A 22,288-nucleotide genomic window follows, 5' to 3' on the forward strand; every position below is an offset into this window, starting at 1 on the left:
GCATTAACTGCTAAGCCATCTCTCTAGCCCAGTATTTATTTATTTGCAAGTAGAGGGAGGAAGAAAGAGGAAAAAGGAGGAAGAGAGAATGGGCACACCAGGGCCTCTTGTTTTGCAAATGAACTTCAGTGACATGAGCCACATTGTACATTTGGCTTTATGTGGGTACTGGGGAATCAAACTCTGGGCCAGCAGGTATTGCAAGCAAGTATCTTTAACCACTGAGCATCTCCTTAGCCCTAAAAATTTACTTATTTATTTATTTGCAAGAAAGTGAAGAGAGAAAGAGAGGAGAGAGAAAGGAAGAATGAGTAGGTGGGCATACCATTTGCCCTGCAAACAAACTCCAAATACATGTTTCACTTTATGCATCTGGTTTTATGTGGGTACTGGGGATTTGGAACCCTAGTGAGGCTTTGTAAGCAAGAACTTTAACCACTGGCAATCTCTCCATCTCATCTCCCATATTTTTATTATTTTTGGCACACACATGTGCATATATGTGTGTATGTGGTATGCACATGTGCATGGGTGTTCATGTGCATGGGCACTTAACTTCAGTGTCACTCCTCGGGTATGTTCTTTGTGAAACAGGGTTTCTCACTGGCTTAGAGCTCACCAATGAGGCCAGTGAGGTCCAGGGATCCTGTGCCTGCCCAGTGCTGAAATTACAGATGCGTGCCACCGTGCCCACAGTTCACATGGGTGCTGGGGCTGGAACTCAGTCCTCAGGCTTGCAAGGCAAACACTTTCCAACTGAGCATCTCCCTAGCCCTCAGTTGTTTGTTTTTGGTTGGGGGGACATGATCTCCCTAACTTGCTCTGACTAACTTGGCCTCAGACTCCAGTTTTCCCTCTTCAGCCTCTAAAGCTGGGATTATAGGTACACACTGCTTGCTACGTGTGTCTCTGCTTTTTCATTAATTGTCCAAGTGCAGAAAAGGCACAGAGTGGACTTGGGATTTTATTAGAACGATATTCACACATGCATCCATCTATTCACTCAAAAATATTTACCCATGAGTCCAAGATGAATCGGGAGATATTGTGTACAAAACGTCAAAAGAAGGCTGGAGAGATTGCCCAATGGTTAAGGCACTTGCCTGCAAAGCCTAAGGACTCAGGCTCGATTCTTCAATACACACATAAAGCCAGATGCACAAATAGCACATGCATCTGGAGTTTGTTTGCAGCAGCAGGAGGCCCTGGCATGCCCATATTCACTCTTGTACTCTCTCTCTCTCTCTCACTCTCTCTCTCTCTCTCTCTGTCTGCCTTGTTTTTGTTGTCATAAATAAATAAACACTTGGGGCCGGGGAAATGGCTGAGCAGTTAAGGCATTTGCCTGTAAAGCCTAAGGACCCTGGTTCGATTTCCCAAGACCCATGTAAGCCAGATATACAAGGGGGCGCATGCATCTGGAATTCATTTGCAATGGCCAGAGGCCCCGGAATACCCATTCTCTCTTTCTCTCTATCTGCCTCTTTCTCTTTCAAATAAATAAATAAATTGTTTTAAAATAAATGAATAAACACTTGAGAGGCAAATGTAGGAGGATGGCTATGATTTAGAGGCTACCTTGACAACAGAGTGAATTCCAGATCAGCCTGGGCTAGTGAGACTCTACCTCGAGAAACCAATTGAAAAAAAAAATTAGAAGATATTTTATCCAGGGCAAGCTCACTCTGGTTTGAGAGAAGCTTGGACAATTTCTTTGTTTGTTTTGTTTTTCAAGGTAGGGTCTTGATCTACCCCAAGCCGACTTGGAACGCACTATGTAATCTCAGGTTGGCCTTGAATTTACAACAATCCTTCTACCTCTGCCTCCCGAGTGCTGGGATTAAAGGCATGCGCCACAATTGCCGGTTTTGCACAAATGTTTGCAATACGGTGAGATGTGGTACTGCTGACAGTTTGAAGAGGGAAGGCTTAATGAGGACTTCTGAGTAAGACCTGCCATCTGGTGGCAGTTGGTGGTAGAATAGGCTTTTTATTGCCAGGTTGTAGGATTCTGTTACCAGAATTTTATTTGTTTATTGCTTTTCCCAGGTTGTCTCCTAGTCCTGGATGACCTGGAATTCATTATATAGTCTTAGGGTGAGCTCATTAATTCATTTATTCTTTCTTTCTCTAAGAGAGAAAGGGAGAGAGAGAGAGTGAATGGGTGTACCAGGGCCTTCAGCCACTGCAAATGAACTCCAGCCATATGTGCTACCTTATGCATCTGGCTTATGTGTGTACTGGAGAATGGAACCTATGACCTTAGGCTTCACAGGCAAGCGCCCTAACTTGTAAGCCATCTCCTAGAATTCACTAAGGAGTCTCAGGGTGGCCTCAAACTCATGGTAATCCTCCTACCTCTGCCTCTCAAGTGCTGGGATTCAAGACATGCGCCATCGTGCCCGGTTCAAATAAATAAATAATTTTTTAAAAAAAAAAACCTCTTTCTTGCCGGACTTGGTAGTGCACGCCTTGAATCCCAGCACTTGGGAGGCAGAGGTAGGAGGATTGCGTGAGTTCGAGGTCACCCTGAGACTCTGAATTCCAGGTCAGCCTGAGCTAAAGTGAGACCCTACCTTGAAAAATCAAAACACACACACACACACACACACACACACATATTTGAGAGAGAGAGGGACATAGAGAGGCAAATAGAGAGAAAGAGAATGGGTGTGTAGGCAGCAAGAGGCTGAGCACGTCAAGCGGGAAAGTCCTGTGGGAACACCGGCTGTGGGGACTGGCTGGCAGAGGTGGGTCTTGAGGGGCCAGGGCAACTCCTCCCATAGCTGGAGAGCTGCAGGGGCTGAAACCAAAGGCTGAATGGCATATCAAGGGGACGCAGGGGTCCTGACTGCCTGGACAGAGAGGGTGTTTGAAGGAGTTAGCAGGTCAGAAATTCAGCACATCACTGGCCATAAAGTCCCTTGAGAACCCCAGGGGAGTCAGATACCTGGCTGCTGAGCTGCGAAGAAAGGCGTTCAAGGAAGTGCGCTGCCTTCATATTTGTTGCTCTCTCTCCCTCCGCCCTTTCCTTGGACATAAGCTCTTCTGGTCCCTATGCTGGGCGGGCACTTCCCACTGCCACAGTTTCTGCTGTTGACATGGGAAGTGACCCTCTACTGCTAAAACTTTTCTCCAATCAAGTCTAACTTTTCTTTTCTTTTTAAATATTTTATTTATTTATTTATTAGAGAGAGAGAGAGAGGCAGATAGAATGGGCACTCCAGGGCCTCTCCAGACACTTGAGCCACCTTGTGCATCTGGCTTCCGTGGGCACTGGGGAATTGAACCTGGGTCCCTTAGGCTCCACAGGCAAGCGACTTAACAGCTAAGCCATCCCTCCAGCCCTCAAGTCTAACTTTTCTGTCGCAGATATTCCTCCCAGCCATGCTGACATTTGTATGATTGCCTGGGCATTGCGCTAGTGGTTTTGCATTCTGCACCCGCCTCTTTGCTGGTGATACTCCACGGTTAGTAGCATGCCTCCCATGTCACAAATGAACACACTGAGGCTGGACTAAGGACACTCACCAAGGTCAGAGAATCAGGAATGGGCAGTGAGTTCACAGCCAGAGGCACCAGATCCTGAGCCCGTTCTCTTCCAGGCTGCTCCCCTGTGGGATCCAGACTCCTGCAAGGTGGGATTGCAGAGTGAACCAGGTCAGCCTGGGTTCCCCCACCCATGCTGCTTCTATAAGCATTGCTATTTGCAATGCAGGTTGAGCACCTCGAACCTGAAATTCAAAGCATTTTGAAAACTGACAAAATAACATGCTCATCAAGTTTCAAAGTTTGAGCCAGTGCAGGTGGCTTATACCTGTAATCCCAGCACTCAGGAAGCAGAGGCAGGGAAGTCAGAAGTTCAAGGCGAGCCATGCATGGTGGCACGCAGCTGGGATTTAATCCCAGCACCCAGGGTTGCTGTAAATTTGAGGCCAGCCTGGGTTACAATATAGCTTCCGGGTCAGCCTGGGCAGGAATGAGACCCTGTGTCAAAAACAAAAGAAACAAGCCAGGTGTGGTGGCACATGCCTTTAATCCCAGCACCCGGGAGGCAGAAGTAGGACGATCCCTATGAGTTCAAGGCCACCCTGAGACTACAGAATGAATTCCAGGTCAGCCTGAGCTAGAGTGAGACCCTACCTCAAAAAAGAAAAGAAAAGAAAAGAAAAGAAAAAGAAACACAACCAGGTCTAGAGAGATGGCTTAGTGGTTAAGGCACTTGTCTGCAAAGCCAAAGGACCCAGGTTCAATTCTCCAGTACCCACGTAGCATGCATCCAGAGTTCTTTGCAATGGCTAGGAGGTCCTGGTGCACCCATTCTCTATCTGCCTCTCTCTTTTTCTCAAATACATTTTAAAAAAAATTTAAAAACCACATAACCAAGACTGGACATGGTGGCATAAGACCTTAATCCCAATACTCAGGGGGCAGAAACAGGATTGCTGTAAATTCAAGGCCAGCCTGAGAGTACATAGTGATTTCAAGTTAGCGTGGGCTACAGTGAAATTCTACCCAGAAAAACAAACAAACAAACAAAAAAGTACATGCAGAGCTATATGATGAGTTCTGGTGAAATCCCAGGTTTCAAGCACAAGATCACCACATGTTGCAGCTGCCCTTCTGGCATCCAGGCCCGCAAGGAATACATTTCTGGGGCTTCTAGTAATGAGTCCTTTGTTTGTTTATTTGTTTTAGAGGTAGGGTCTCGCTCTAGCCCAGGCTGACCTGGAATTCATTCTGTAGTCTCAGGGTGGCCTTGAACTCATGGGGATCTTCCTACCTCTGCCTCCTGAGTGCTGGGATGAAAGGGCAGTGAAGTGCAGTCGGTGAGAGACATTATTATTTAAATATTCTCTTATCTACTTGAGAGACAGAGAAAGAGGCAGATAGAGACAGAATGAAGGAACGCTGGAGGAACTGCAGACACAAACAAGCGCTACTTCGTGCATCTGCCGGTACATCCTTACTGGGGAATTGAATCTGGGCCACTCGGCTTTGCAGGTGAGCACTTTAACCGCTGAGCCATCTCCCCAGCCCATGCCAGAGACACTTTTTGTAAAAATATTTTATTTATTTATTTATTTAGCAGAGAAAGAGGGGGAAAGAGAGAGAGAATGAATGGTCACGCCAGGGCCTCCAGCCACTGCAAACGAACTTCAGACGCATGTGCCCCTTGTGCATCTGGCTAATGTGGGTCCTGGGGAATCGAACCTGGATCCTTTGGCTTTGCAGGCAAGTGCCTTAATCAGTAAGTCATCCCTCCAGCCCGCAAGAGACACCTTTTAAAGAAAATTATTAATTTTATTAACAGGCTTATTAATATCCATTATTAATTATTAGTGACTCCCTATAGTGTAATAGGATTTACGGAAAAGGTCAAAGAAGACCAGAAGGTCAAAGTCTCAGTTTGCCTCGGGTAAACACACGCATTCTTGTTTCCAGATCATGTCAGGCATTCCATCGTCTCTGTCATCTTTACCCATCAGCTGGCACACGGGGAGCTGTAGAAAGCCTTCATTTTTCTGGTGTTCTTTGTGGTGAGTTCAGCTATAGAAGAAGGGTGTGCTCACTTCTACCTAACACTTCTGGCAATGTGGGAGCCTCTGGGCTGCGTGTGCTGGGCACATGTAAGGGGTTCCTCTCTGTGGGCGCTTGGCCCACATGCCCGGCTGGTGCCAGACATGAGGACATCAGGACCCCCGGTGCCCTGGCACCAGCAGCCCGCCAGAGGCCCATCATTCCCACCGGAGCAGCTCTGTTGGTACATGTTCCTACACTCGGCAGGCAAACACAGCTTCTCCTCACGGGGTTGGCAAGCATCCTGCGAATCCCTGTGGTGCCCGGCTCACGGTAGCTGCGGGGATGCCCGGCGCAGCGGGACTCCTCTTCTTCGGAGAACAGTGCGCTTTTCTTCTCGCAAGAGGCTGGCGACATCCGCAGCTCCCTGCGCGGGGCCGTACTGACCCTCGGCATCTTCTTCAGGTCGCGGGGGTCATTATCTGCAATGCAGGTTCTCCTGCCATCCTCTGGGCATGCTGGCAGATTGTTACTCCATACCCCCGAGCTTCATCAAGCTCCGTGGAAAAGCTGGGGTGGCAGACGCTCCGTTTTGATGGGAAGACAGTAGAAGGAGGACTTACAGAGCCCCGTGAGGTTGTGGCCCCTGGATCTGGAAGACTGAGTTGCAGGATAATTTCTCTCCTTCTTTGCATAGTGTGTTGGATGATTAAGGATGTGGCCAGTTCTGATTGAAGATTCCTGTTACAGGGCTGGAGAGATGGCTCAGCAGTTAAGGCATTTGCCTGCAAAGCCAAAGAATCCCCGTTTGACTCTCCAGGATCCACATGAGCCAGATACACAAGGGGGCGCATGCATCTGGAGTTCGTTTGCAGTGGATGGAGGCCCTGGAGTGCCCATTCTCTCTATCTCTCTGCCTCTTTCTCTCAAATAAATAAATAAATAAATTATAAATATATATTTAAAAATTCCTGTTACAGGATGATGTTTGGATGTCTGCTGGTTTAAATCCCAGTTGCCACGTTGTTCTTATGATAGTGGAGTCCACTAGAGTTGGCCTCTTGCTGGGTTCTAGCTCTAAGATTTTCTTAATTAGCTCTTGGGAATTCTCAGAAAGATGAACTGGCTTCTCATATGTCCCCTCCATGATCTTCAATTTCGGGTCTTGAGTGGTCTTGAAGGGAGCGGTTGCCTACTGCCATGAAGTATAAGATAACTCCTGAAATGGTGCTATCACTTCAACACCATCATGAATTAGACAATATTCGATGGTGTACCCTTGTGAGATGACATGTTATCCTTCTTTAAATCATAAACTTAATCCAACGTCGGAAAGTTTGAGTCTCCCGGTGAGGGTCTAGAGTGTACTTTCTGGCTTTAAATTGGCATAGACTCCCCCAGATGCATGACAGTACTGTAAGCCACATATATTTGTTTAAATATGTAACAGGCTTTTGCCTTCTCCAGGTAGCCAGCTTTCTCAACAGAGTTCAGCTTGATAACAAGACAAGCATACTTCTTCCCATGAATGACTTGGAATAGCTTGATAATGTTGGCATGATTCCAAGTCTTCAGTATGTTGATTTCTGATGTAACCTATAAGGAGAACTGGCTTTTCTTTTTCCTTCCTTCCTTCCTTTCTTCTTTCCTTTCCTTCTTTTTTCTTTTCCTTTTTATTCAAGGTAGGGTTTCACTCTAGCCCAGGCTGACCTGGAATTCACTCTGTAGTCTCAGGGTGGCCTCGAACTCACGGAGATCCTCCTACCTCTGCCTCCCGAGTGCTGAGATTAAAGGCGTGCACTGGGCTGGAGAGATGGCTTAGCGGCTGAGAACTTGCCTACGAAGCCTAAGAACCCCGGTTCGAGGCTCGAATCCCCAGGACCCACGTTAGCCAAATGCACAAGGGGGCGCATGTGTCGGGAGTTTGTTTGCAGTGGCTGGAGGCCCTGGTGTGCCCATTCTCTCTCTCTGCCTCTTTCTCTCTGACTGTCACTCTCAAATAAATAAATGAAAATAAACAAAATAATAATAATTTTTTTAAAAAGGCGTGTGCCACCATGCCCGGCTGTCTTGTCTTTTCTAATACTTTGACCTCGGCAAAAGTCCTAGTCAAGCAGCGGCAGGCTAAAAAGGCCTGTGCCAAACCACCTGTGCCATTGAACGGCTCATATTGCTCCTTTCGTTTTTCCATTTCAGATAATACGAGGGCTTGGAACCACTCACTTGTCAACTTCCTTAGAGGAGTACTCAGTCGAAAGAAATGGAAACTATCTCTGCTAAGTAAATTTCTAATAAGGGAAGCGAGCAAAACACTAAAACTCACACTAATCACCACGAGAATCCAGCTGTTGCAGTCAGGTTGGCATTGCTGGTAGAAATCACCCAACCAAGAGCAGCTTCTGGGAAAAAGAAGTTCATTTTGGCTTACAGGCTCGAGGGTAAGCTCCACGATGGCAGGGGAAAACGATGGCATGAGCAGAGGGTGGACATTACCTCCTGGCCAACAACGTAAGGTGGACAATAGCAACAGGAGAGTGTGCCAAACACTGACATGGGAACACTGGCTGTAACATCCATAAGCCCGCCCCCAACAATACACCGCCTCCAGGGGGCGCTAATTTCCAATTGCCGTCAGCTGGGAACCCAGCGTTCAGAACACCTAAGTTTATGGGGGACACCTGAATCACACCACCACACCAGCCAACAGCTAGTTGTGCCTCAGTGGGGCAGGTCTGCACTGACTGCTCCTTGCACCGCACTACACTGCACCAGCATAGCCAAGGCCTTATGCAGGTGGGCTTTGTGCCTATCTCACAGCGGTCCTGTGAGGTCAGGGCAGGTATAGACCAATCGTGGCTAGAAAGAAGGGGTGGTGGTGCTTCCGCCCGCAGCCTCCATCGCGTCTTCTAGCACTGTGAAATCTGGTCAGTAGGGATGAAGTTTCCAGCTCAGACCCAGCCTGACTTTCCAGCATCCTGGAACTGAAGCAAGGGGTGTCTTCAGCAGTAGGGTCTTTCCATCTAGTTCTGATGGGCAACCAGGAGCAGTGGCACCAAACCTGGCACTGCAAGGTTTCTGGGAGCAACAGTGTTGTATACCTATGTAGGGTACTTAAAAAAAAAAAAAATATATATATATATATATATATATATATATATATATATATTTTTTTTTTTTTTTTTTTTTTTTTTTTTTTTTTTTGGTTTTTCAAGGTAGGGTCTCACCCTGGTCCAGGCTGACCTGGAATTAACTATGTAGTCTCAGGGTGGCCTTGAACTCATGGTGATCCTCCTACCTCTGCCTCCCGAGTGCTGGGATTAAAGACGTGCGCCACCACGCCCGGCTTTAAAATATATTTTTAAAATTTATTTATTTATTTATTTGAGAGCGACAGACACAGAGAGAAAGACAGATAGAGGGAGAGAGAGAGAATGGGCGCGCCAGGGCTTCCAGCCTCTGCAAACGAACTCCAGACGCGTGCGCCCCCTTGTGCATCTGGCTAACGTGGGACCTGGGGAACCGAGCCTCGAACCGGGGTCCTTAGGCTTCACAGGCAAGCGTTTAACCGCTAAGCCATCTCTCCAGCCCACTTAAAATATTTTTAAACGCACACACACCCACATGCACACACACCTATAGACAACTTCTATAACCATGGTATTTCCCTCCCCTCCCCCGCTTTCCCCTTCACAACTCTGCTCTCCATCATATCCCCTCCCTCTCTCCATTAGTCTCTCTTTTAATTTTATGTCATCATCTTTTTCTCCTATTATTAGGGTCTTATGTAGGTATAAAATTTTTTATACCCATTATAACAGTTTTTCCTATTTTGTCCCCTTACTGCAGCTTCCTGGGGCCCTCCTCAGTGGGTATATGCTAATCACTGTGGGGTTATAAAGGCCTCAGTCCATGTGTGGTAGTGGGAACCATGACTCAGGATATTCCTACCCACTTTGTGGCTCTTATAATCTTTCTGCCCCCTCTTCCACAAGGTTCCTTGAGCCATGGCAGTCTGATTTTGTGCTGAGTTCTCTGTACCTTTCATTTTTTGAGGTAGCATCTCGCTCTAGGCCTGGCTGACCTGGAATTCACTGTGTAGGTCAAGGTGGTCTGGAAATCACTATGATACTCCTACTTCTGTCTCCTGAGTGCTCTCATTAAAGGGTGAGTCACCACACTCAGTCTTTTTGGGGGGTGGTTTGGGTTCAAGGTAGGGTGTTGCTCTTGCCTAGCTGACCTGGAATTCACTATGTAGTCTCAGGGTGGTGTCAAACTCAAGGTGATTCTCCTACCTCTGCTTTAAAATGCTGGGATTAAAGGCGTGCACCACCAATCCTGGCCTTTTTTGGTTTTGTCAAAGTAGTGTCTCACTCTAGCCCATCCTACGTGGAATTCACTGTGTAGTCTCAGACTAGCCTCAAATTCACAGGGATACTCCTACCTCTGCCTCCAAAATTCTGGGATTAAAGGCATTCACCACCACGCCTGGCCCTGGATTTTGTTTTGATAGGTTATTTAAGATTATTTATTTATTTATTTATTTTTATTTTCAAGGTAGGTGATAAGTTGGGACAGGCTCCCAAAAATGGAGTCACTGAGGACAGCAGGATGGTGACAGATTTATCCACATTCCTCAAGAAACCACACAGCCATTCTCTTCCTTGCCTAGCAATGCCCCCATGATTTCTTGCCCCCTGATCTTGTAAGTAACCTGCTCACTGTTCTGGTCTCACACCCTAGCTATTTGAATGGCAAATGTAAAGAACAAAGGAGTTCTTTTCCCTTCCTCACCTTCCCCCAACTGAAGAGCCCTATAAATCCCACTATCTGGAATCTCAGGTTGGCTGTGCTCCCCTTGAGAGTCAGTCCTGACAGCTTGTGCTTTTCCTGAATAAGAGCTTTCATCTTTGCCTCAGAGTGGTTTTGTGTGGTGTTGGTCACTCCTGAATCTTACAGCAGGGTCTTGCTCTAACCCAGTCTGACCTGTAGTTCATTCTATAGTCTCAAGGTGGCCTTGAACTCATGGCCACTGTTGTGCCAAGACCCCTGACCAGGAGCCAAGGAGTCACCCAGGAGTCACCTAGAAGACTGCCACAGAAGCCGAGACACTCGAATGTAAAAGCAACAGGTTTCTTTTAATGTCAAGCTTAAGCAGGGACTCAATCCACAAAGACCGACGCAGCAGGAGTGGGAGAGAGCCCCGACCTTCTAAAAGTAGGGGTTTATAAAGGAAAAGAGCAGGAAGGGGAAAAAGGGGCTACATCACATTGCATCTTTTAAAATGATTGGTTCCAAGAAGGCGCGCGGTGGAACATTTCTAGTTGCTCATCTCTGGTCAGCAGACTGCTTGTAGATCCTATCTTTTGCAAGGGGCTGGAGTTCCCCACAGCTAAGTATTTCTGGAATGTCCTGTTGAGCAAGCGAGCATGAGTTACAGAAGTAAAGGTCAGTGCGTTAGTCAGCTAGTTCCTTATCTGAGCCGAGCCTGGGCTCCTCCTTTGTTCACGATGATTTGTCCTACAATGGCAATGTCATTGTTTAATTATTTACACATTATTTATTTTTGGTCTCTCAGCCACCATCCTCCCTCTGCCTCTTGAGTGCTGGGATTAAAGGCATATACCATCACACCCAGCTTTAAATCTTTTTATAATTTTTATTTTATTTATTTGAGAGAGAGATAGAAATAGGGAGAGAGAGAAAAAAAATATGGGCATTCCATGGCTATAGCTACTGTAAATGAACTCCAGATGCGTGCACCACCTTGTGCATCTGGCTTACGTGGGTCATTGGGAATCATGAAACAATCTCTGATAAATAGGCCTAAGGGAAGCCATCTTAGACAACTCGTCCATCTTGACATTCTTCTGGAGCTATGAGAGATTAACACAGCAGTAACTACAAACCTGAGGGCGTGATTCCAGTAAAGACATCTTAGTCTTGCCCTCAGGTCAAGGTGACATGGTACTTGGTACGTGCTTCATATCACCATCTGGTGTTCGGTCTTACCCTTAACTGGTGCTTCCTCTGTACTAACAGTGAAATTCCGCTTTTGTAAATCATGCTTGCTTGCTCCTGCAAAAGATAATTGTTGGGGTGGGGGACAGGAAGACTGAAGAATGAGGGGTAGTTCATTGTAAAGGAATGCAGTTTTTGTTTTTGAAAGCTCACTATACAGATTGGATAGGCTGGTTTTCCTCCTTAGCATCCAGCTGTGGAGAGACAGGCAATGGCTGCTTGAAGAAAGACTCCTTAAAAAAAAAAAAAAAAAACTGAAAAAAAAAAAAAAAGCCAGGCATGGAGGCGCATACCTTTAATCCTAGGCAGAGGTAGCTGTGAGTTTGAGGCTACCCTGAGACTACATAGTGAATTTGTGAATTCCAGGTCAGCCTGGACAAGAGTGGAAACCCTACCTCCAAAAAACAAACAAACAAATAAAATAAAACTCTCCTTTTCAAAATTTTATTTGGGTAATCTTCATTACTGGTCTGGGACTTGCTACATTTTGGAGGCCCCAGTAAGATTTTATCTTCTCATTAAATTGACCCCAGAATCTGGCCTCCCAGAGTCTTGATCTCTTTGGACTCTGCTCCGACTGTGAGGTGGAGACCCTAGGGAGCAGCTGCTGAGAGATGTTTCTTAGCCCTTGGCGGGAAGGAATGGTAGTCAGGAGATATCAACACCGTGAGCGGAGAGTCACCTGGTTTGGAAAGCCTCCGGATGTAAGGGGGATTCAGTGGAAGGCTGGATGCAGCACCACTTTTCGAATCCTAGGCAGTGGCGAGGTGTTGCCCTGACCCCTGGTCTGTCTGTTTCAGGTCTGTGTGGCCATGTGTCTTTGTCATTCTGTTTGGTGTTTGTTTTGTCCATTTGTGTCTAACATTTTTGGAACATGCTAGGAAGCCAATTGCAGAACATGAGAACTCCACCATGGGGCAAACAATTACAATTACTCTTACTAATTTCTCCTCATTTCAACAGCAGGCAACTGATTTAGGTGCCTCGTGAGATGCCTTTTCTTTGAGGAAGCTCTGTGAATTCTACTGACCATTCTTTGATATGGGATGGCCACCAGAGGGAACCTTCGACCTCCCAAGTGCATAATGAGGCTCACAGGTCATCCTTGAGTGACCTGGACACGCTGACCACCCCGGGAAAATTGAGGCTAGTCAGGTTTGGTTTGGAAAATCCTCAATGTGAGGTTTGAAATTATACCTGAAGTAATTTCAAGGTTGGGTTTTGGTCTCAGAATAGAAATTTAAAACGGGAATGCATAGCTTCTGTCTGTCCGAATGAATGAATGTGTGAGGGGGAGATGGTTGTCTGGAGTCTGTATGAAAAGAGCACTTGATAGGAATGTGTGTACCACTGTTTGTGGCTCACAGCCCTAAGGCTGCAGAGTGACTCTGTCGTGAGCAGCGCATGCTCAGGAAGGCTTAGTCTTTGTGTCTCTGCTGCAGCACCAGCAGAGTGGGAAATCCATTGTGGGGGAAGTCCTCCACCAAGCCCACTGTCCTAGAATGCATGGCCAGCTTCTTTCTTTTCTTTTCTTTTCTTTTTTAAAATATTTTTTATTTTTTTATTTGAGAGAGAGAGAATGAGCATGTCAGGGTCTCTAGCCACTGAAAATGAACTCCAGATGTATGCCCTTGTACATCTGTCTTATATGGGTCCTGGAGAGTTGAACCGGGATCCTTTGGCTTTGCAGGCAAGTGCCTTAACCGCTAAGCCATCTCTCCAGCCCCATGGCAAGCTTTTAATGTTGAATGGCCCCAGGAGGGAACATAGACAGGGAAAAATGAAAGAATCTCCTATTCTTTCTTAAAAACTTGTAAACAGGCAAGATCAGAGAGCTGCCCTGTAGCCCTGAGAAAAGTCCGACACTCTCCCTAGAATTACACACACACACACACACACACACACACACACACACACACACACAGCTTCAAGAGTCAGCTTCAAGGCCAGAGATTCCCCCACCCTCCCCCACCCCCACACACACAGCTGCCGCCAAACACAGTCACCAGTAATGAGGTTCTGGCTGGCAGGACTTGAAAATGGCTAAACCCAAGGCCACAGAAAGGGGGGTGGAGAGAGACAGTGATGTCTGGGCTACTGGAGAATTCCAACACTCTAGGCCTTGACATTGAGGAAGGGGTTAAATCATGGAAGGAGACAAAACAAGATAAAAGTCTCTGCAAGGTTTTGCAGAGGTCTCTGAGCTAAACAAATGTGAGTGGGGAATAGATGGTAAGACCCTATTGCCGAAGACTCCACATACTTGGGCTGCAAGGCCACTGAGAACTCCTGCTGGAACTGAACTGATAACCTCCTCCATGTAGACCAGCTGACAGAAAGCTGGAAGAAGCCATTCTACATGCAGTTCAATGGGAGAAAGAGAAATCACCAGTGAAGATACTGAACAGTGGATGCTGCAAGCCCTATATTTTGCCAGCCAGGTCAAATGAGCCAATGGGTACAATAATAGCACGTCTGTCATGGTGGAAACCAACTGCCCTCTAATTGGACTGGAGGCCCACTCCATGGGAGGGAATACATCCCTGATACTGAAAACCTATAACAGGGGTAGCCATGAGCCCTAGGGGTGTAATGTCTGCTGCTGTCTGACTAAATATATATACACGATGCTTATCAAACTGCCCAGTAAGCACTTCTCTTAATGCTCATACCCTTATATTAATGCTACTCGCACTTTTGGTAGAGAACCTTCTCTTTTCAGGTGGCAGTGACCTTGGGATTACTCAGAAGGCATCATGGTGCTGGGAAGAAGTGACAGGAGTGCTCAGCACTGCAATATCTCTATCACATCTTCCAAGGCTCAGGGTCTATTGCAGAAGAGGTGTCGGAACGAATGTAAGAGCCAAAGGATAGTACTCCTTACAACGTGCTCCTCCCAGACACAACATGGCCTGGATATCCATGACCTCGCAGTGCCCAACACTACCTACACAAGACCATCACAATAGGAGGAAAAGATCATGACACCAAAACAAAAGAGAGACTGATGGGGGGGAGGAGGGGATATGATGGAGAGTGGAGTTTCAAAGGGGAAAGTGGGGGGAGGGAGGGTATTACCATTATAATCATGGAAATGGTTAATAAAAATTTGAAAAACAAAACAAAACAAAAAACAAATGTGAGTGGAAGTCACTCAGGCCCTAAGCCCAGCCACCTACCTACCAAAAAGGATGGAGAGCCCCTCCACACTACCAGCAAAAAAAAAAAAGGGGGGGGGGAGGAGGAAGGTTCTGCTGTCCTGCTGTGCTCCCCAGGGGCAAGAAGTCGACCAGGAACAGTTAAGTTCTGGGCCAGTCCCGACAGGTGCTATAATACCTGGGGAAGCTGTCTTGTTCTCACATGCTCTGGAGCTGGGTCAGCTCTCCATGACAAGGACAGAAGTGGGGACTACCCATGAGCAGACACCTGCCGTGTGTCACCTAGTGCTTTCCTCTGAAGGGCTTGATCGGCAGGTGGCCCTGAGAGTAAGAGGAGAGCCTAACACATAAGTCTCACTGTTACACAGGGAGACAAGACACTGCCCCCAGGAGAGCCCCTGATGGCTCTTCTTTCTTAGCTTCGCTGCCTTGCAGAGCCAGGGTGCTGCAGACGCAGGGAACCTCAGGATCCTGGTCCCAGCATGATGATGGGTGAGTTCCAAGTTGCTGTGAACACATGGGCACTTCTTTTTTTATTTATTTTTTATTTATTTATTTGAGAGTGACAGAGAGAGAAAGAGGCAGAGAGAGAGAATGGGCTCACCAGGGCTTCCAGCCACTGCAAATGAACTCCAGAAGCGTGCACCCCCTTGTGCATCTGGCTAACGTGGGTCCTGGAGAACCGAGCCTCGAACCAGGGTCCTTGGGCCTCACAGGCAAGCACTTAACCGCTAAGCCATCTCTCCAGCCCAGATGGGGACTTCTTATAAGAAATCTGGGCCACCATCTTGACGCTGGGCCCGCTGCACGTTGTCCTGGCGGCATCTCCGGGTCGGTTCCTGGGACCAAAACTGGCTCCACCGGCGTGTCCAGGGAGGCACCCATGTTTTGCAGGGGCTGTCCAGCCGGGCCCGGTTGCAGGAACTTCAGAGCCACGTTGCCGCCACCACCTGCATCGCGCCGGGCAGTCAGCGAATCCTGGATCTCAGCGACGGGAACGCCACCCTGGGGGACCTGCCCATCCAGTCAGTTCTGGATTTGTTTTATTTTTAACAGGCGACATGCTGATTGTTGAAGAAGACCAAACCAGACCCCAAACTTCACCTGCATTTTCAAACCATGGTGCTCCCAGGCTGTCAGGGAAACTTTGCCTGTGCTTACCAGATTCTCCGTCCCGGCAGACGACCCTTGCCTCTTTACCAGTGTGTGCTATGTCGTTGAAGGAGGAGTCTTGAATCCAGCCTGTGCCCCTGAGATGAGACGACTCAGCACAATTGTAGCAAGCGATCCAGACTTCTATAGTGAGGCCATACTGGGAAAAACAAACCAAGAGTCCTGTGAGCGGATCAAAAGGGATGATGCTTGGGGAGGAGCAATTGAAATATCCATTTTGTCTAAGTTCTATCAATGTGAAATATATGTAGTAGATACACAGACAGTAAGAGTTGATTGTTTCGGGGAAGATGCAGGATATACCAAAAGGGTTCTGCTTATCTAAGATGGCATCCACTATGATCCACTTCAGCATAACTTCCCTGACCCAGATACCCCTCCGCTGACCATTTTCTCCTCTAATGATGATATTGTTCTTGTACAAGCACTGGAGTTAGCAGATGAAGCTCGAAGAAAGAGACAGTTTACTGATGTGAACCGCTTCACCCTGAGATGCATGGTGTGCCAGAAGGGGTTAACTGGACAAGCGAAGTCAAGGGACCACGCCAAGAAGATGGGCCACACCAACTTTGGAGAAGTGTGATCTGTTGGTGATGAGGGTTGGAGCCTACTACCTCACAGATCCAGCAGGCTCTGGGTTTTCCAATAAGCTATTTGTAACCCTACAGGACAGGACACAATGCTTGAACCATCCTTTTAACTTAAACCATGTTAGTATGACACTGAAATTCCTTGTTAAGATTAAAGTTAGTGTGCAAGGTTACAGATGTGTGTCTACAGTGATGACAAGCCCTTATTCTGCTAGTGTGATGGGATAGGTGGTTTTTGCCACCTGCTGACACTAACCTGAAGACTGACTTGTAGTATTATAAACCTGCACCCAGCAGCTTTCACTCATAGAAGAAAACATTTTAGGTAGTGTGAAAGGCTTTGTACAAGGCCGTTGGACATATGCCACAGTGTCTCCAGTAGCTGATTCCTTTTAATAACTGTGAGTTAATAGTTTCTAAATTATGAATTGATTTCATCAAATGAAGATAAAATTGTCAAAATGCTTTTATTTTGCAAGATGGTAAACTTTATAAATGTGTATCTAACCACTTCAAAAAAAATAAATCTGTAACTTTTTAAGTTTACTTTATTTCTCTATGCATCTATGAAACTACTAACGGACAACAGCCTCAAGACTTAAATTTCTAATAGTATTTGAATCTGCCTTCACATTTAAAAAAATGTGTTTCAGGAAAGTCATAAAAAGTTCCAAAATCAACAAATAATAAAATCTATATGGGCAAGGCATAGTGGTGCACACCTTTAATCCCAGCATTCGGGAGGCAGAGGTAGGAGGACTGCTGAGAGTTCAAGGCCACCCTGAGACTCCGTAGTGAATTCCAGGCCAGCCTGGGCTAGAGTGAGACCCTATCTCAAAAACCAAAAAATATATATGGGCCGAGCATGGTGATGCACACCTTTAATCTCAACACTCTGGAGGTAGAGGTAGGAGGATCACTGTGAGTTCAAGGCCATCTTGAGACTACATAGTGAGTTCCAGGTCAGCCTGGGCTAGTGTGAAACCCTAACTCAAAACAAATAAAAAATCTATATGTATGTTCTGGGTAAATAGTACAAGTCAAATCTGTTCTATTGAGGGTCGTTTGGATTATTTCAAAAAGTCTTTTGACTTTTGAGGACAATAATGAAAAACTTAAATGGTCATATTAAAAATCTTATGGTAAGGACAATGAAAGTGTTTGTTGGTATTTATGAGATAAACTGACTAAGGAAGGCAAAATTTTAAATGTTAGATGGTAAATGTTTGATGAAAAAGGTTGTTATAGGGCTGGAGAGATGGCTTAGAGGTTAAGGCACTCACCTGCAAAGCCAAAGGACCTAGGTTCAATTCCCAAGGACCCATGTAAACCAGATGCAAAAGATGGCATATGCATCTAGAGTTTGTGTGCAGTGGCTGGAGGCCCTGGCGCACCCATTATCTCTCTCACTCTCTCCTTCTCTCTCCCTCTGTCTGATTCTATCTCTCTCAAATAAAAAAAATAATAATAAAATAAAATGTTTTTTAAAAAAGTGATTGTTACAGAGTGGTTACATAGATTGTAAGGCAAAAGTATGTAGACAAAGGTATGAGTAAGGAATGTAGATAAAAGTATGAGAAAGCTTAAACAAAAGGTTAAAGACAAAGTTGATTAAGTCTTAAAGAACTTGATCAGATTACAGACTCTGAGGTAAAAATTGACTATTAGCCTAGGGCTTACATCAGACTAATAAAGGACAGCCCTGGCTGGCTGTAAAATGCTATGGAATTCAGGTTGTAAATTTAAAACTTTAACTCACTGATGTTATTCTGGTCATGATAATGGTTGTAAAAGACTGGCTTTAGAGTGCTCAACCAAGTTAGCTATGTTCCTCTATTTATCAACTTTTAACTAAATCTCTATATTAAAATTGGTTCATTAATATTTAATTCTCTCATAAGTTTATTATATCTGAAACCCTATAATTTTAATATGGTTCCCACCTTGTTCATGTTGGTTTTGTGGGGTGGTTATCACTAAGGTTATAATCTAAGTCTCATAAGAGACAATTTAATCATTATGACTTATTTATTAGGAAACTGAGAAAGCTCCTCATGTCCTAGAGAAACCTGCTATATACAAACAATGTTTATCTAAAGCTTCAATAGTCATAAATATTGCTTTATGTTAAGCTGTAAAATGATTCAATGGTTAAAGATACTTGTTTAAGAAATTACTTTGTGTCTGCCATAATGTCTCTAACGTATGTTAAACTCAGACTGGCTTAACTCAACAATGACCAGGTTTGACCTTATTCTTAAGATATGTTTAATCAGTCTCCATCAAGGTTTTACTTAAGTATTTGGCCTTTAATCCCAGGAGGCAGAGAGAGGTAGGAGGAGCGCTGTGAGTTCGAGGCCACCCTGATACTACATAGTGAATTCCAGGTCAGCCTGAGCCAGAGTGAGACTGTACCTCGAAAAACAAAAACAAAACAAACAAACAAACAAAAATATATATATATGAATTGGTTTGTTCTTCACAGAGAACCTAAGATGATGGTGTTTAGTAGAAGTGTGGCCATGTGGCAAAACCGAGTAAATGTGAGAAGCAGCATTCTGTGTTTTTGGAAGCAGGAGCTTCCAGAGGCTGGGCGTGGTGGCGCACGCCTTTAATCCCAGCACTCGCGAGGCAGAGGTAGGAGGAGCCCTGTGAGTTTGAGTCCACCCTGAGACTACAGAGTGAATTCCAGGTCAACCTGAGCTAGAGTGAGACACTACCTCAAAAATCCCCCCCCCCCAAAAAAAAAAGAAAGAAAAGAAAAGAAAAAAGAAAAAAAGGAAGCAGGAGCTTCCAAGCTTAAGGAAAATGTAGAGAAACAGAGTGGATGGATGTGTACTTGAGAAGACAGGGCTTGGACCTGGGAACAAAGAGTAGTTAAGCTTTCTCTATCACATTCCATTCCTTTATTATTGAAGCAAAACCACAGTTCAGTTCTAGGAATGGGAGTCTTTATTTTCCTGTACTTTTCTCTGTTTTAAAAATTCAAGCCTGGAGCCAGAGAGATGGCTTAGTGGTTAAGGCACTTGCCTCCAAAGCCAAAGGATCTGGGCTCAATTCCCCAGGACACACGTCAGCCAGATGCACAAGGTGGCACATGCCTCTGGAGTTTGTTTGCACTGGCTGGAAGCCCTGGTGTGCCCATTCTTTCTCTCTCTCTCTCCCTCTCTCCCTCCCTCTTTCCCTTTCTCAAATAAATAAATAAAAGTAAAAATATTTTAAAAATTCAAGCCCGGCATGTGCGTGCCTTTAATCCCAGCACTTGGGGGGCAGACATAGGAAGATTGCTGTGAGTTCAAGGCCACCCTGAGACTACATTCCAGGTCAAATTGGGCTAGATCAAAACCCTACATGGAAAAAAACAAAAAGAAAAGATGACTCAGCAGTTTAGGCTCTTGCCAGCAAAGCCTAAGGTCTCAGGTTTGATTCCCAGTACCCACGTAGAGCCAGATGCACAAATTGGCACATACGTCTGGAGTAGTTTGCAGGGGGCTAGAGGTCCTGGCGTCCTCTTTCTCTCTCTCTGCTTGCAAAGAAATAACATCCTTTTTGAAAATCATTCTCAGCCAGTCCAGGTAGAACAAACCTTTAATCCCAGTACCCGGGAGGCAGAGGTAGGAAGATCATCATGAGTTGGAGGCCAACATGGATCTAAAGTGAATTCCAGGTTAGGTTGAGCTAGTGAGACTAAAAATAAGAAAATAAATGAAATAAAACTCATTCTCGCCAGGCATGGTGGTGCATGCCTTTAACCCCAGCACTCAGGAGGCAGAGGTAGGAGGATTGTCGTGAGTTTGAGGCCACCCTGAGATTACATAGTGAGTTCCAGGTCAGCCTGGGCTAGCTTGAAACTCTACCTGGGAAAGAAAGAAAGAAAGAAAGAAAGAAAGAAAGAAAGAAAGAAAGAAAGAAAGAAAGAAAGAAAGAAAGAAAGAAAGAGAGAGAGAAAATATTCATTCTCCTTGCAAAAACTTTGGAAAATTCAAAAAGGTAGCTACTAAGCTATGCCAATCACCATCATCATTTTGCCTACTGTAGTATATACATATGTGTATTTGAAATATCACTGTGTATATAGTTGTTTGTTTTATTTTTGTTTGTTTGTCTGTTTGTTTGTTTTTGAGGTAGGGTCTCACTCTAGCCCAGGCTGACCTGGAATTCACTACATAGTCTCAGGGTGGCCTTGAACTCATGGTGATCCTCCTACCTCTGCCTTCTGAGTGCTGGGATTAAAGGGTTGCGCCACCATGCCCAGCTGTGTATATAGTTTTGTAAAATACATTTTAAAACTTAGTTAATTGTAATTCTCCATGTCATCAAATGTTCTTTTTTAAAAAATTTTGTTTGTTTATTTATTTGAGAGACAGAGAGAAAAAGAGACAGAGAGAGAGAGAGAGAGAGAGAATGGAAGCGCCAGGGCTTCCAGCCACTGCTAATGAACTCCAGACACGTGTGCCCCCTTGTGCATCTGGCTTATATGGGTCCTGGGGAATCGAGCCTCGAACTAGGGTCCTTAGGCTTCACAGGCAAGCACTTAACCGCTAAGCCATCTCTTCAGCCCCTAAATGTTCTTTCAAGGCATGATTATCAGCCTTCCCCCTTCCCCCTCCCCCGCCACACACACACTGGCTCTGCTGAGCAGCCCCCTTGCCCTCCAGCTACCTCAGCTTAGCTACAACCCTTCTGTTCTTCCAGTGACAAGAGCTGCCAGATTGGGAGAGGCACCACCTGGGGGCGGGGTGGTGGTGGGGTCTGCTGGAAATGACCAGCAGGAGCCCCGGATATTCAGGGTGCCATCTTCCTTGTGGAAATACCTCAGCTGAAATCCCAAGGGCAAAGCAAAATCACCCCTGCTGTTGATAGTTCATTGTCAGGAACCATCATTTGTAAGCAACTAGCTTCCTGCTAAGAGTGATGGTGTGCGCCTGTAGCCCCAGCTACTCCAGAGGCTGAGATAGGAAGGTCAGGAGTTCAAGGACAGCCTGGGATACATAAGCAACACAAGAAGATCTACGCGCGCACACACACACACACACACACACACACACACACCCAGCATCACAACAGATAATTACCAGAAGCACATGAAAGATGCAGGAAATCAATGACAGGTAAGCTTATGACAGAGGTGGTGGGACAAATCAATCACGTTCTTGCTCGTTTCAAAAACCACCAGGTCTGGGCTGGGGAGATGGCTCACTGGTTCAAGCGCTCGCTGCAAGTGTGAGGACCTGAGTTTGGATAAATGCCGAGCAGGCATGATGGCCTTCCCAGGAGGGCAGCATTTGGGAAGTGGAACAGGGGATCCCCATGACAAGCTGGCTAACTAGACAAATTGATGAGCCTTGGGTTCAAATCTGAACCGTGATTCAGAGAGCAATCGAGGAGGACACCTAACCACAACCTTTCATCTCCACCGGCTGTACGCAATCAACAGCTACTGGATGTAAGCAGGGCGTGCTTGTCTGAACTCCAGCACTGACGTGACACACGCAGAAGGACCACAAATTGAAGGCCAGACTAGGTGACTTGGCCAGACCCTGGTCTAAACAAACAAACCAAAATCTAAAATGAAAACAAGCAAACAACAAAACAACAACCCTGCCAGACAGCATGGCTACACTGCTGGACGACTGTGAGGATGGGGTGACCCTATTTTCCCCTTTATCTTCCCTCCTTTGCTTTTTGTCCTTCCAAAAGGACACTGTAGCCCAGACTGACCTTGAACCTACTAGGTATCCCAAGCTGGCCTTGAACTCATGCTGATCCTCCTGCCTGAGACTCCTGAATTCTGGGATTTGTACTTTCCTTTAAGGATAGGTTAGAAAA

General features: G+C 45.9%; 1 pseudogene; it reads left to right on the forward strand.

Moving 5' to 3' along the window:
• The first annotated feature begins 5,865 nt into the window (after nucleotides 1–5,865).
• On the forward strand, nucleotides 5,866–16,482 carry LOC101602771 (annotated as a pseudogene).
• The last annotated feature ends 5,806 nt before the right edge of the window (nucleotides 16,483–22,288 follow it).

The sequence above is a fragment of the Jaculus jaculus genome, chromosome 13 (assembly GCF_020740685.1).
Source record: "Jaculus jaculus isolate mJacJac1 chromosome 13, mJacJac1.mat.Y.cur, whole genome shotgun sequence".
Taxonomy (NCBI): domain Eukaryota; kingdom Metazoa; phylum Chordata; class Mammalia; order Rodentia; family Dipodidae; genus Jaculus; species Jaculus jaculus.